Raw genomic sequence first — 15,153 nt, 5'->3', positions numbered from 1 at the left:
ACTTCAAATGTTGAAAATAATTCTTCTAAAATGCTTGATTCTAAATCCTTAGACATATAGTAAGCATCTACTAATGATGCCCATTCAGTAGTCCTAGGAAATGCATTAAGCGCATACCTTAGCAAATCTCGGTTGCTTACCTTTTCTCCAAAATTCGTGAGTCTGGTGATGAGCTCCTTTATTCTTGAGTGAAGATGTCCAACAGTTTCTCCTTCTAATTTGATGTTGCTGATATGGTTCCTGAGCAGATCTCGTCTCATGAGTTTCACCTCTGAGGTTCTTTCATGTAGTTCTAGGAATTTTTCCCAAAGCTCCTTTGCTGACTCGTAGGTTCCAATCTGGTTGACTTCTTGTGGCGGTAAGCACTACAAGAAAATCCTCATTCAACAACACTCAAACGACAACGGTTTTATACCAAATTATTGTTTTTTTGCCTTTTAACAATAATTTTAACAAAAATCGTTGTCTTTTAGCAATTTTTTGACCTACGACAACGATTTTTAAAAACTGTTGTCTATTTATGCTATTTTGGGGCTACGACAATGATTTTTAAAGACTACGACAACGATTTTTGAAAATCGTTGTCTATGTGCGTTTTTTTTGGGGTTACGACAATGGTTTTTAAAAACCGTTGTCTATTAAGTGTTGTTGAATACCATTATTTTTTCCCTCGCCATTTTTTTCCCTTTGTCATTTTTTACCGCCGAGTTTTTCTTTACCTCTCCCTGAAATTTTTTGTCGCCGATTCCGCCCCTTTACCTTCTCAATCCCTAAGCATTTCTGTCCAACCTATGATCTTTTCATCTACTTCGCATTTTTCTTTCTTGATCTCTTCTCGATCCCACCTCGCTGCCACCAAAATCCCCCCAACTTCCCTGACGAGCTCTTCTTCATCCTGTAAGAGGAAGGCGGAATGAATCTGCGCTTCTTTTGTTGTCTCCTCTTCTTCATCCTGGAAGAGGATGCGAAGGGCTTAGGGTGTCTCAGATCTCAGTGGCGACTCCTCTCTTTGCTTGTGCTTGATCCCTCTTTGCCAAAACTTCTTCCCTCCTCGTTGGTCTTCTTCCTCGTCTGAAGGGTGTCATGATCGGTGTGTGATGACTACAGGTGAGGTGGCGGCATCTCCGAAGGTGGGCGTCGCGTTCTCCAACCACCTCCGGCACGTGGAATCCATGTCCCTGCACCCCTCGGGCGCTGGTCGGATCTCACACCTTAACACCATCATCCTCAGTGAGTCCCTAGAATCAGAGGAGAATGACCTCGTCTTCCCCTCACAAGAATTTTCCAGCCAGGCCCTCGTCTCCTCTCCCAAACAGGTGTGTACTGCTTATACTTGAACTCTTCGGTTCGAGCTTTCTTGGGCTAATTCCGTTTTGTGGGCTTGAAGGTTCCTCCTTTGTTGGGCATTCCGTTGTTTTTGTAAGTAAGTTTTGGCTTTGTTTAGGTTTATGTAAGTTTTATTCTTTTGTGGAAACTTGTAAATTGTGATATCTGCTATTGTACAGAACTAGTTGTGTGCTTTTTTTTCTCGATTCGGAAGAATGCGAAAAATTTAAAATGGAACGTTGTTTAGTTTCTTGGATAAACTTGTTTTGCCTTTTTTTCTCAGCATTAATATCATGTCTCTTCAGTATCAGAACATGTACAGAAATCGATAGAGGATCTGGCTGGTTCTGGTCGGAGATCGCTTCCCAGTTCTATTAGAAGGAGAAGTGGAATCCGGAGGTCTAGACCAAAAACATTATTGTGAGGAAGGGAACCGTCAAATTCGAGGTGAGTTGTCTTACACTTAATCTTGTTTGGTGGACAATGATGAATATCCTATGTGTTCTTTTTTCTTCTTTTGGAGTTCAGTTGTTGCCATAAATGTGATATTTGTTAGAGAATGTCAGCATCCTTGTGAAGAGTTTGAGTGTTTTGCTTACTGAAGGAGTGAAACTGTTACAAATGGATAAGAGAACCTGCCAATGTTTTTAAAATCTCATTGTTCAAATAGTTTGAGACTTTCATAGGCTATATTTTGTTGTTGATTGATGTCTTAATTTTTAATAACTTTTATTCTTGTAGTTGTTGCCTTCTGATTGGGTTACTTATATTCAATTAGAGGCAAACTTTTCTTCATGCTTTCTTTTGTTTTGGATACTCAGATATTGCAATTTTTGTTCTTGTTTTTATTCATCATCTAGGTATTCCAGTTTGATTTTTGGTTGAATACATTTTTAGATCATTTGGAGGTTAAATGACAAACTTGTTAAGCTGCATATTTCCTTATATGTTTTTATGTACTTACTGCAGCTGCACGAACTAAAAATTATAGTGGGGCTGAACTGGAAGGTGTTGTTAGAAGTGTTGTCTCATATGCCTTAAATCGACAGATAAGCTTCGATGATTTGACCAAGCCCTTGGATGAGGAGAGCATAAAAGTCACTATGGATGATTTTTTGAATGCTCTTCATGAGGTTGGACCAGCTTTTGGTGCATCAATGGATGATCTTGAACGACGTAGGTATGTTCAAGTTTGACATTGTCTCGGTTGAAGCTAATTCTACATCCTTGAAAGCAATTCTACTTGGGGATGTTCAGGAGGACCCAAAGATTTTTGTGCTCTGAATTTTGTTAATGTTACATAATGTGGCATTATCTTTAATGTGCAAATGACTTTCAGGCTTAATGGGATTATCGATTATGGTGAGAGGCACAAACGCATCCAACAGAGAGCCCTGCTTCTTGTGGAGCAAATCAAAGACAATCATAGCTCACTTGTTACATACCTTCTGGAAGGTCCAACTGACAGGTAAATTTACAACCAGCTTTCTAATTGATTAATCTGATTTTTTTGCTGATTCAATCTGCTATTTATTCTTTTATGTCAGTGGCAGAACTTCAATGGCAGCTACAATTGGTATAGAGAGTGATTTCCCATATGTCAAGATTGTAAGTTGTGATATTATTGATGAAAGAAAAATAATTACGTCAGTACCATCATGTTAAATGATTAAATCCTCTCATGATTAGATATCTGCATAAAGCATGATTGGTCTCGATGAAGCAAGTAAATGTGCACAAATTGTCAAGGTGAGTTGAATGCTAGAACAATTTTAGTAAAAGTTCTAAATTTATTAAATTGTAAATGAAAAAACATTTTAAGTATTTATCCTACTAATTTTGTCCATGCATTAGTAATATCCTACTAATTTTGTCCATCCATTGTTTCTATCTGGGTTGCAAGATGAATTAGTTCCCCCTTTGCATATGCAGATGCTGCACTCTAAAGCTATAGAAAATAACTGGATTGTAGATTTATGGATTTTCCAAATGGCATGCACATGGATACATGGTACTCTAGCGGTGATTGGTATTGGCGAACAATCCAGTTGTTCTTGGATCAGCATGTTGCAGAGTTCAAAGAATTTAATGCTAATGCAAAGTAGGTGACAACAAGGGGGTAAGTAAGATATTCCCTATCTGTGAAATGAAATATTCTCGTAAATCTGCCTGCATCAAAAGTTGATATATTTAATTTACTACTTTTTGGATAGTCACACTATTCATCTAATGTCTATCTCTATGTGGTGATTGTTGAATTAAAGCAAGTAGTGAAAATTTTAGACAATTGTATGCATTTGCCACTTCTTGACATGTGCATGTCCTTGTAGATGATGCAGCAATGTGATCTGCAATACTTTAGACCAGCTCTTTGTGCAGTATGCAAACCAAACGCCAAAGATGCTACAACAATTCTATATTTAAATGTGACCAACCAATCATCTGGTTGAAGAGCATTGATTGCCATTTGGATGATCTAAGCTCATCTTATTACTTCATATCTTGTTCTAAACTTTGTATAAAATGGTAAATGGTGGGAGAGTGAATAACTGGACATGTATCAATTTTGTAAAGAATGTGCAAGATAATTTGACTAGGGGATTTTGTCATGAGCTTGCTCAGATGTGACAAATATCAGGAATGGTATGACTTCAACTTTTTACTGCATTATATGATTTACTACATGCAACTTAATTCTTAATTATCTTATTTTAAGAAGAGACACATAGATCATTATTTTTATCTATATGTTTTATAGGAATTTTCTCTAGATCCTGTACTTCATCCTCTAATTGCTCTGCCTGATCATGTTGAAAGAGCGCTTTCAGCACGCTATTATAATGCAATGACCATACTCAAACCTCAGGGAAAGGAGCTTGATTTGCTGATTGTAATATTGCCTGATAATGATGGTTCTCTTTATGGTATGATGTCTTTCTTGCACTTGATCTTGTTCGACACAACTTGATATTTTTGCTTGTTGACAAATATCAATTGGCTGAACCTTTTAGTTTTAATTTTTTCCCTTTCCTTGTTAGCTTTATTATTATATGTTATAGTTATTACAGGTGATCAAAAGCAGATATGTGAGACTGGCCTTAGTTTAGTTTCACAATGTTGTTTGACAAAGCATGTTTTCAAGATAAGTAGACAGTACCTAGCCAATGTTGGCCTTTAGATCAATGGAAAGGTGAGTACGTGGAAGGTGGATCTATTTTTCTTGTTCTGCTTTGTGTTACTAAGGCTTGTTTCATAGATTGGAGGAAGGGGTACAGTTCTTGTTGATGCATTGTCAAGGAGTATTCCTCTTGTTAGCGACTAACCAACTATAATATTTGGTGCTGACGTAACACATCCTCATCCTGGGAAAGATTCTATCCCTTCTATCGTAGTTGTAAGTAATTTTGTCAATCTTCATTTCTTGCTCTATGTATAGTTGTCTTGATGTATCCTTACTATCTTGATTATATTTGGTTTGTCAGGTTATTGCATCTCAAGACTAGCTCGAGGTGACAAAATATGATGGATTGGTCTGTGCTCAAGCCCATCAAGAAATCCTACAAGTTGAAGATTGTGATGAGACTTGGGTTGACAATAATTAAGTGTGATCCTACATGGCATGAACCACCATCACAAGTTTCTAGTCTTTTGGCTATTGTTCATTAGTTGTAAATGGAGTTTATTTGTTTATTTGTATTGAGATAAATTTTATTTGAACATAAGATATGTTTCTTCTTTTGTGATTGTAATTCTTGTATAACTAACATTTTGAATGATATTAATGTGGGGAATATTCTTTCTTGATTATGATTCTTTATTATATATTTAAATTAAAATTTGATATATTGGTATTAAAATATAATAATTTAAAAGACAACAGTTTAAAACCGTTATTGTTGTCTATCACCCTTAAAGACAACGGTTAAAAACCATTGTCGTAGCTCCAAAAATGGTTGTAACTGGCAATAAAAATGCTCTAAATAACAACGGTTTTAAACCGTTGTCTTTTTATTCAAAGACAACGGTTTAAAATCGTTGCAAAACTGTTTGTTGGACCCCGTGGTAGTTTTGATGTGGTCAACCAAGTTTAGGTTAGGTCTTGTTTGTCTGATCCCTGTGTCTATGTGTGCAGGAACTTAGGAGCGCAGGAAGTCGAGCGGAAGACGCAGCTAGCGAGAAGGACGGCATGGGAAGGGAGCCGACGGGCTCGGTGCGTCCAAAGGATGAGAGAGCTACGGAAGAGTACACCGGTGGGCGAGAAGAACGTGCGTGGCGTTCAAGGGACGTTAAGCCGGGACGGAAGATTGCTCGAGGAAAAGGCCGGGAACTGGGTTCGGGTGAGCCCTATTTCGGATGGCCGAAATCACCCAAGCAAGTCGAACCAGAGCAAGTCAACCGGGAAGTTGACTTGACAAGTGTTCGGTCGACCGAACCCTCTGATCTGTCGACCGAACCCCTTTCATCAGAAGCCAACCATTGGAGACACGTCAGCAGCCACGTCAGCAACCAATGGTTGATCGGTCGACCGAACCTTCTGATCAGTCAACCAAACCGAAGATAATCAGAGACTTGGTCGAGCGCTTTGATCGGGTCAGATCGAGTGGAGATCGTTGGCTGATCGGTTGACCGAATAATGGGATCGGTCGACTGAACCTAAGCTCGATCCAGAGAGACTGTACCTGGATGAAAAACTAGGCAGGTACAGCAGGTTCGGTCGACCGAACCTCAGGATCGGTCGACCGATCCCTCTCGAGTCAAAACCTAATCCCGAAGATCAGGTGATGTGATAAGTCATGGAACCCCTATATAAAGGGGTCTCGAACAGCTATTCAAGAAAAACGAAACAACTCTGTAATTCTTTTCTAAGCAACCTCTGTGCTCTTAAAGTATAAAAATCTTCTCCACTTTCAAAGAAGGAGACTCTTTTAGTGCGCCATTCCACCGCCTTGGATTAACAACCGTCTCGGTTGTAACCAAGTCAAATAGCTGAGTCGTCTCTCTTTTCTTTTCTATTAATTACTTTAATTATTAGTGTTGCTTTATTTTAGAGTTGAAAGTTTGAGGAGGGTATAATTTTTGATTGCAGGCAATTCACCCCCCTCTTGCCAGTCCCCGCTGCACCAACACTGTTGTCTTTTTATTCAAAGACAACGATTTAAAACCGTTGTCGTAGGCCCCCACTTTTAACAATACTGTCAATTACAACGGTTTTAAAGGGCCTACGATAACGGTTTTTAACCATTGTCTTTTGATGTTTTTGTTGTAGTGAAGACGCTTAGCAAATGGAACTCTACTTTGCCATTTGCCACAAAGTTGGCCTGCTCCTTCTTTGTCCATCGATATTCTTCTTTACCCTAAGGTGCTACAAAACTAAATTTCATTATTAAAATTAAATCAAAAAATGTTTTAAAGAATACCTCCATCATTTTCTTCCAGCTCCCCCTTAAACTTTGGTGGGTAGATACTCGGTCTGGCCATCTCGTGTGCTTCGTTCGGCGGTTAGTCCCCCGGAAGCTATTGGGCTTTGATACCACTTGTTGGTCCCTTTAGCGACCGACTAGAGGGGGATGCATAGCCTGCACGATAAAAAAAAAAAACTTTCTCAAACTTTTACAGCTTTAATAATTCTAACACTTGTATAAAAAATAAGAGACTAATTAAAGAAAGGAAGATACTACGATTTTTACTTAGTTACAACCAGGAAGGTTATTAATCCAAGACTCTGAAGTACTAATCAAATTCTCCTTCAGGCGTAGGTGGAGAAACCTCTTACAGCAGTTGAAGCACTCAATTACAAAGCTAAATAGAAAAAGAAATGATTGCAAGTGTTCTATTTTATCTTCTGGGACCATGGCTGTATTTATAGCCCTGGTCGAGGCGCCTGGGGGGATAAATTTTATCCCCATCACAACGGAATGCGCCATGTCATATTTTAGATAATATCCTGCTCCGGGCACCCGAATAAAAATGATTACATTTTGTTGACTTTTCGTCCCAGCCTTCCACTCCAGTTCCGTTCGTATTGGTCCGGGTCTTTTGCTCCGGCTCTACTCGCTTGGGTGATTTCGGCCATCCGGAATAGAACTCACTCGAACCTATTTTCTGACCTTCAAGCAAACTTTCGCTCCGGCTTCTCGTCCCTCGGAAATGTCGCGCGCCTCCTTCTTGTCCGCCCGCGTACTCTTCCGCAGCACCTCGTACCTCGGATGCACCAAACCCGTCGGCTCTCTCCTGTGCCGTCCTTCTCACTAGTTGCGTGTTTCGCTCAAACTTCCTATGCCTATAACTGCACACTTAGACATAGGGGTTAAATACCAACAAGACTTAACTTTACTTAGTTTATCACATCAAAACTACCACGGGGTTACTTACATATGATAACTAGTGTAGAAATCCAAATAGGTCAAGGAGTGCCCTGATATTTGGCGGAAAGTCCACCTGGGTCCATGGGATCTGACAGCTAGCCGAAATCTAGTTGGGTCTACGGACTTGACAACTAGCAAGAAGACCTGGTGGACCATGAGGGAGTCAAGCGATTCTGCGTGGTAAGTAAGGTAAGTCACTGGAGAAGAGCGTTCTAGTGAGGACGAGTTCCAATTTGGGACTTTAAGTGTAAGTCCAATTTAGGTCTATTTTGAAAATCTAAACTGAGACTCTAACTAGATCCTGGTCTTAGATAGACAGGATCTAATTAATACTGCTATTTTATTATTGTGCTAACTTTATTTTGTAGGGTATACTTTATTTTATTGGACTAACACATTTTACAGGGTGAAAAAGGCAAATTCTGTTTCAGGTGAATAGTACAGGAGACGCCTCATGTGAGACTGGAGGTGCCTCGGAGGCCTGCTGGAAGACTCCACACAGGAGGGCGCGGAGGCGCCTTCAACGCATTTAAAGGTGCCTTGAGATGGAAGATGCCTTGGAGAGCCTTGAAGGCGCCTTCGGTTGAATAAGGCAAAAGGCTTCGTCAACAATAAGAAGCTGAATTTATAGGGATATACTTTGGGGTTGAAGGCGCCTGTAGTGCCACGGAAGGTGCCTTCAACACTCTATAAAAGAGAGCTTCAACCAGTGCTTCTTCATCAACTCTTCTACAACTTCTACACGCGATCATTTGATATTCTGGCTGATCTAACTTTATCCTCCTACTCTGCTACGATGTTGTTGCACCCGAGTACTACTGAGGAGTCGTCCAACACCAAGGTCGATCCGACTATCTTTGAAAGTGTTGGGTAACGAAAGTTTGTTTATGTACTTAATTACTGCTTAAAAGAAAGTGTAGCTTGTTATACTTATCCTCATTTTTATTGTACTTGATTTCCTCTTTCGGCGGTTCTAAAAGAGGTCATTAATGGATTGTCCATCGATAGATCCGCGAGACCTGGGTCTTAGAGTAGGAGTCATCGAAGGTTCCGAACCAAGTAACCGACCAAGTTATTGTGCTATTATTTTTTCAGTTTCTCTTTTATTTCCGCTATGTACTTGTTTTCAAAACTGAAAAAGGTTAAGTTTTTGAAACCATGTGATTCATCTCCCCTCCTCCTCCCACGTGCACTTCGATCTCACTGTTGGTGAAATATTCCCTGGGTCAGGTTGACCAGGTTGACTAAGCTTGAGTTGGATCAAGCTTGAGTCTTGATGTTTGGGTTTCGATGTTTGACAATACATGGAGATTGCAAATGTAATCGTCTGATTGGGGAGATTCTTGATACAATTCTCCTCTGGTCAAGGAATAACCAGTTTGATGTGAAGAAGAGTCAAGTAGTCAAGGTTGACAGGATACTTGATTGAGAAATTCCTAACTGGAGGTTAGGCAAGGGAAAATCCCGGTGATTGAAGTCAGGTGAAAGACCTAGTGAGTGAAGGTAGCCAGTTAGAAAATCCTGGTGAGTGAAGACATGTGAAAGACCTAGTGAGTGAAGCTAGGTAGGTGAAAGTCTCGGTGAGTGAAGCCGGGCAGTGGGAAAATCCTGGTGAGTGAAGTCAGGTGAAAACCCTAGTGAGTGAAGCTAGGCAGATGGAAAGACCTACTGAGTGAAGCCAGACACATGGAAATCCAGGTGGGTCAAGGTTGACCAGACACCTAGTGTTGGGAAGCCCAAGTAGGTCAAAGAATTGACCGGATACTTAGTACGAGGAAATCTAGATGGGTCAAGGGTGACCAGACATCTGGTGGAAGTCCAAGTGGGTTATGGAGGATCAGACACTTGGCACGAGATAGAAAGTCCAAGTGGGTCAACATTGACTGGACACTTGGCACGAAGGGAAAAGTCTAAGTGGGTCAAAGGATTGACCGGATACTTGGCGAAAAAGTCCCGGCAGGTCAAGGTTGACTGGATGCTTGGCACGAAGAGTCCTAACAGGCCACGGTTGACCGGATGTTCGGTTTGGGGCACCTTAAACTTGACTCGGGCAAGCTAGGGTTGGTCAATTTAATCAACTGATCAAATTGGACCGAGCCCAATCGATCAGCTGATCGATTGGGCACAATGCTGTGACAAACAGAACTTTTTAAATTTTCTTACCATCAATGTCATTTTGTCATCATCGAGAGAAGATTTAGAATCTCGTTCGTCCGTTTTTGCCTTTAAAGTAATGTTGTGCTTTGGCTCCTTCTTCAGATCTGCACATCTTGTTTCATGGACTTTAAATGTTGAAAATAATTCTTTTAAAGTACTTGATTCTAAATCTTTAGATATATAATAAGCATCTACTAATGATGCCCATTCAGTAGTCCTAGGAAATACATTAAGCGCATACCTTAGTGAATCTCGGTTGCTTACCTTTTCTCCAAGATTTGTGAGTCTGGTGACGAGTTCCTTTATTCTTGAGTGAAGATGTCCAACAATTTCTCCTTCTTCTAATTTGATGTTGCTAGTATGGTTCCTGAGCAGATCCCATCTCGTGAGTTTCACTGCCGAGGTCCCTTCATGTAGTTTCAGGAATTTCTCCTAGAGCTTCTTTGCTGACTCGTAGACTCCAATCTGGTTGACTTCTTATGGCGATAAGACGCTTAGCAGATGGAACTCTGCTTTGCCATTTGCCACGAAGTTGGTCTACTCCTTCTTCATCCATTGATATTCTTCTTTACCCCCAGGTGCTACAAAATTAAATTTCATCATTAAAAATAAATCGAAATATGTTTTAAAGAATACCTCCATCTTTTTCTTCCAACTCCCCCTTAAACTTTGGTGGGTAGATGCTCGGTCTGACCATCTCGTGTGCTTCATTCGGCGGTTAGCCTCCTGAAGCTATTGGGCTTTTATACCACTTGTTGGTCCCTTTGGCGACTGACTAGAGGGGGATGAACAGCCTGCACAATAAAAATAAAAAAACCTTTCTAAAACTTTTACATCTTTAATAATTCTAACACTTGCATAAAAAATAAGAATCTAATTAAAGAAAGGAAGAAGCTACGATTTTTACTTAGTTACAACTGAAAAGGCTATTAATTCAAGACTTTGAAGCACTAATCAAATTCTCCTTCAAGCGTAGACGAAGAAGCCTTTTATAGTAGTTGAAGCACTTAATTACAAAGCTAAATAGAAAAAGAAATGATTACGAGGTCATCCAAAGGAGAGGCTTGTACTCAAGGAGTTATCTTGAGGAGCTCGGTGTAGATACGAATAGAGGCGAGGTTCGACAATGTCGCTATGGTTGATGCCCTTCTCGTTATAGGTCATCCATAAGGTACACCTAGCGTAGATTTATTTTTGTAAAATTTAATTATGCGATCATGTTTGACATGTTGTATCCTTATATACGTGTGATGCGTGTGATGTAATAATTTAGGAATTATTATTATTTTATTTCCTGTTGCGCAAGTTTACAAAATGTGTTTTAGCACACACCGCATTGGCCATATCCCAACAAGGACGACGACTGAGCCTCGACACCACCAGCCCTAGCGAAGGAACAACCTAAGTCCCACCCGAGCATCTGCTGAGCTAGGCAGGCCTTCCTTTGGCTCGAGAGGAGAGAATAGGAGCAACACCACTCGGGGAGAAATAGGAATGATCGTCAGAGGGCCAACCGAAGGTGATTCCAACCAAGCGAGGAAGTCTCGCGCTTGGTGACTTGAAATTTACACTGTTGGCTACAACAAGGAGAGGGCCAAAGGACCCGAGATCAACTTTGACTTGCGGGACCTAGAGGGAGTGGAAATCCCTCATGATAACGCGATGATCATTCGAGCGGTAATCGCTAACTACGTTATTCACCGAACCTTTATTGACATAGGGAGCTCGATGAATATCATATTCAAGAAGGCGTTCGATCAGCTACAAATCAATCGGAGTGATCTGCTGCCCATGAAGACTCCACTCTACGAATTCATAGGCAACAAAGTATTACCAATTGGCCAAGTCCGCCTGACCGTCTCGCTCGAGGAGGAGTCGCTGAAAAAGACAAGGATCACAAATTTCATTGCCTTCGACCTACAACGTCATATTGGGCCGACTAGCACTCAATGAGTTCCGAGTGATGGTGTCTACCTTTTGCCAAAAGATAAAATTACCGATGGACGACAAAGTGGGTGAAGTCAAAGGCGACCAGTTGGTCGCTCAGCGCTGCTACATCGAGATGGTCAAATCCGAAGCAAGGGCCGCTAGGAAGAACCCGCGCTTAGAAGTGAACGCTATCACAAAGAAACCTCCTACGCTGGTCTATGACGAAAAAGAGGAGGTTTAGATCCACCCCAACCGGCTGGAGGCGACCACCTTCATTGCTGCCAACCTGGAGAATGAAAAGAAGGCAGAGTTGGTCGCCTGCCTCAGAGAAAATTATGACATATTCGCCTGGTCGACACATGAGCTCCCTGGGATTTCACCGAGTGTGGCTCAGCACAAGCTTCATGTCCGATCGGATGCTAGGCCCATGAAGCAGAAAAAGAGGGACTTCAACGCGGAACATAACCCGATCATCTGGCGGAGATCAAAAAATTGTTGGAGCCCGGATGTTAGTTAGAGCCCTAGAGTCAATCATTTGATGATTGTATTATGGACTTATTGTATCATATTCTTATATAAATAAAGGCATCTGTTTTGGTTATTATACTTACTTGTATTGGTGTCAAATAAACTAAGTATAATAACGTCCTTGAGTAGAAGGTTCTCACCTATATCAATCGGTTAGTTGAACCGATAGTGAGATGATATAGGGAACACTACTCTTAATCATTCCTAATCGAGTATTAACATTCAGGGACAATGTTAATGCAATAAGACTAGCATGTAGGTCAACTCGATGACTTGATCTCACAAGTCATGGATATAGAGATATCAAGTTGACACATGGGTATGCATTGGAGAATGTATACTGAATGACCCGCCATGAGAAAGTATCATGGATCGTTAAATGAGTGTCATATACTTTCTCATGTGGTTATTAGTATGACTACTAGTCCTTGGACTTGGAGTCACCATGGATCCCTACATAAGGAGTTATGTACTTTGGTTTCGTCAAACGTCACCCGTAACTGGGTGGACTATAAAGGCGATTACTGTGTATGTAACGAATTATGTAGATGGATGTGAGTGATGTAGATGTGATCTATCCCTCCTATATGATGGGAGCGACATCGATATTCTTGATAGAGTGAGACCACGAAGTGCATGACCATGCCCAAATGAGTCAATATGAGATATTGAGCTCATTTGATCGAATGAATCTACTTGGAGTTCAAGATTTAGATTGGTCAGAGGATGACACGGTCTATGCCTCACATTGATCAATCTAGATGTCTAGGATAGAAGGACACTTGTCATATATTGTGAGGAGTCACAATTAGTAGTCACAAGGTGATGTTGGATCTCAACATTCTTGTAACTTGGGTAGTAATGATGTGTTGCTAGATACCGCTCATTACTTATGCTCCTAAATGGGTTTAGGGGCATTGCCAACGTTACAAGAACCTATAGGGTCACACACTAAGGACAATTAGATGGAGATTAGGTTCATATGATGAACCAAGAGGATTAGATTCATTTGATGAATCAAATTGGATTAAGAGTAATCCTAATTGTGCTAATTGAGTTGGACTCAAGTTGATTCATGTGTTCAATGAGTCTAATTTAGATTATGACTCATTGAATCAATTTAATTAAATGAATTAGATTCATTATATTAAATTAGTTTGAATTAAATGGTTGGATTAGATTAACCATGAGAGAGATTAAGTCAAGTTTGACTTGACTTGAGAGGAAGAGGAAGAGTCAAGTTTGACTTGACTTTATGCCACATCATTTGTGACTTGGCATTAAGTGGCCAATGATGAGGTGCCACATCATCATGTTTAGCACATGTGTGTGCCATCTCATGGAGGTTACAAATCTCTTTAATGGCCACACTTAATGTAAAATGGGGGTTACACTTTTGTGAAACTGGCCGACCACTTTTGTGAAGGGAATGAATTCATTTTTCATTCAAGTGTCATTTACATCTTCTTCCTCCTCAAGCTCTCCCTCTCCTCCTCTCTTGGCCGAACAACCTAGGTGCTAGCACACCTTTGTTTGGTCTTCTCCACCTAGTGTGTTCGTGTGGATACGTATAGAGGAGTATCTATTTTGATACTCTCGAGATCCGGTGAATTTTGGACGAGCGGGATACGAAAAAGGGCACGCATCGAAGGTATAAAAGGTTTCCTCTTGTAAATCTAGTGTAGATCTAGATTAGAAACTCGTACTAGTATTTTTGTTTTATTTCTACTTCGCACGGATCCGGTGGCTTGGGGCTTCGGGGTTTTCGCGACGCGAAAAAGCGATTTTCGCGGCCCGAAAAACCCAACAGTGGTATCAGAGCCACGTGTGAAGCTTGTACAAGTTTAGTTTTTGTTTTTATGACAAAAATTTAGTACTGTAACATTCTGTAAATTTCTGATTTTTAGAGTTTTTATGGGTATTTTTCTCGTAGAAGCGAAGCACAAGTGTTACGACACTTGTAAGCTTCGACTATCGAGAAGATTTTTCCGAAACGGCAAGGTTTCGCCCCAAAAAATTTTGGAACAGCGGACTAAGGCGCTGTAGGATCGCTAAGGAACCCTCGCGATGGTTAGATCGCGGGTAGGGGCGCTGCCCCTGGCCCTGCAAGGGGATTCGTTTCGCGATTGCGCCCGAAAACCGCTAAACGGGACCGCCGGGAAATTTTACTCGTAAAAATTGTAAAAATTAGTATTAAAATTACAGGAAATTATGAAAATTACATAATTTAGAATTATGTATAATTTGTGATAGTCATGGCCCAAAAAGACCCAATCTGATTAGATTTGTGTTGTAATTCATATTACGGCCTGCACGCCGTCATTTGTGTTGTGCGTGTTGTACATTTGATTCGTGACCTGCGCGTCGTGCTTTTCTCTATTTTGTATTCTTATTGTAAATTAGTTTAGACTCGAATGTAACTCGAGTTTCAAAATTGTAATGTACAAAATTGGAGCCGTGGAAGGTCCACACGAGACGGAGTTACGAGGAGGACGCGAGCAACACAAGGTGGTCAAAGGGAGGAGCTTGAGAAGCTGTTGACCCTAGGTTGACCATCCGATCTTCTCATTGGCTTGAGAAGATCGTAGTAGGGCCATGACTAATCACAAATAAATTTAATTAATTGCTTGTGTATATTTGATGCATGATTAAGTAATTAATTAGTGCCTAACAATTAGATTAGATCTAAGTCGTGCACATGATGCACCCCTCGATTAGATTAGATCTATCGCGTATTTGATACACATCGACGATTAGATTAGATCTAAATCGCGTCAACTCTAATGCCTACCGTGCCATGATACCTATCACTACCTCGATCACATGTGTTGTTGAATCTGCCAAAGTA

At 40.6% G+C, this 15,153-nt stretch overlaps 1 pseudogene; it reads left to right on the top strand.

The window, feature by feature from the left end:
• The first annotated feature begins 3,849 nt into the window (after positions 1–3,849).
• On the top strand, positions 3,850–4,648 carry LOC121986574 (annotated as a pseudogene).
• Positions 4,649–15,153: the final 10,505 nt, after the last annotated feature.

The sequence above is a fragment of the Zingiber officinale genome, chromosome 5B (genome assembly GCF_018446385.1).
Source record: "Zingiber officinale cultivar Zhangliang chromosome 5B, Zo_v1.1, whole genome shotgun sequence".
NCBI classification, from domain to species: Eukaryota; Viridiplantae; Streptophyta; class Magnoliopsida; order Zingiberales; family Zingiberaceae; genus Zingiber; species Zingiber officinale.
The sequence above is the reverse complement of the archived record's forward strand: the minus strand, read 5'-3'. Positions and strand labels throughout refer to the sequence as shown.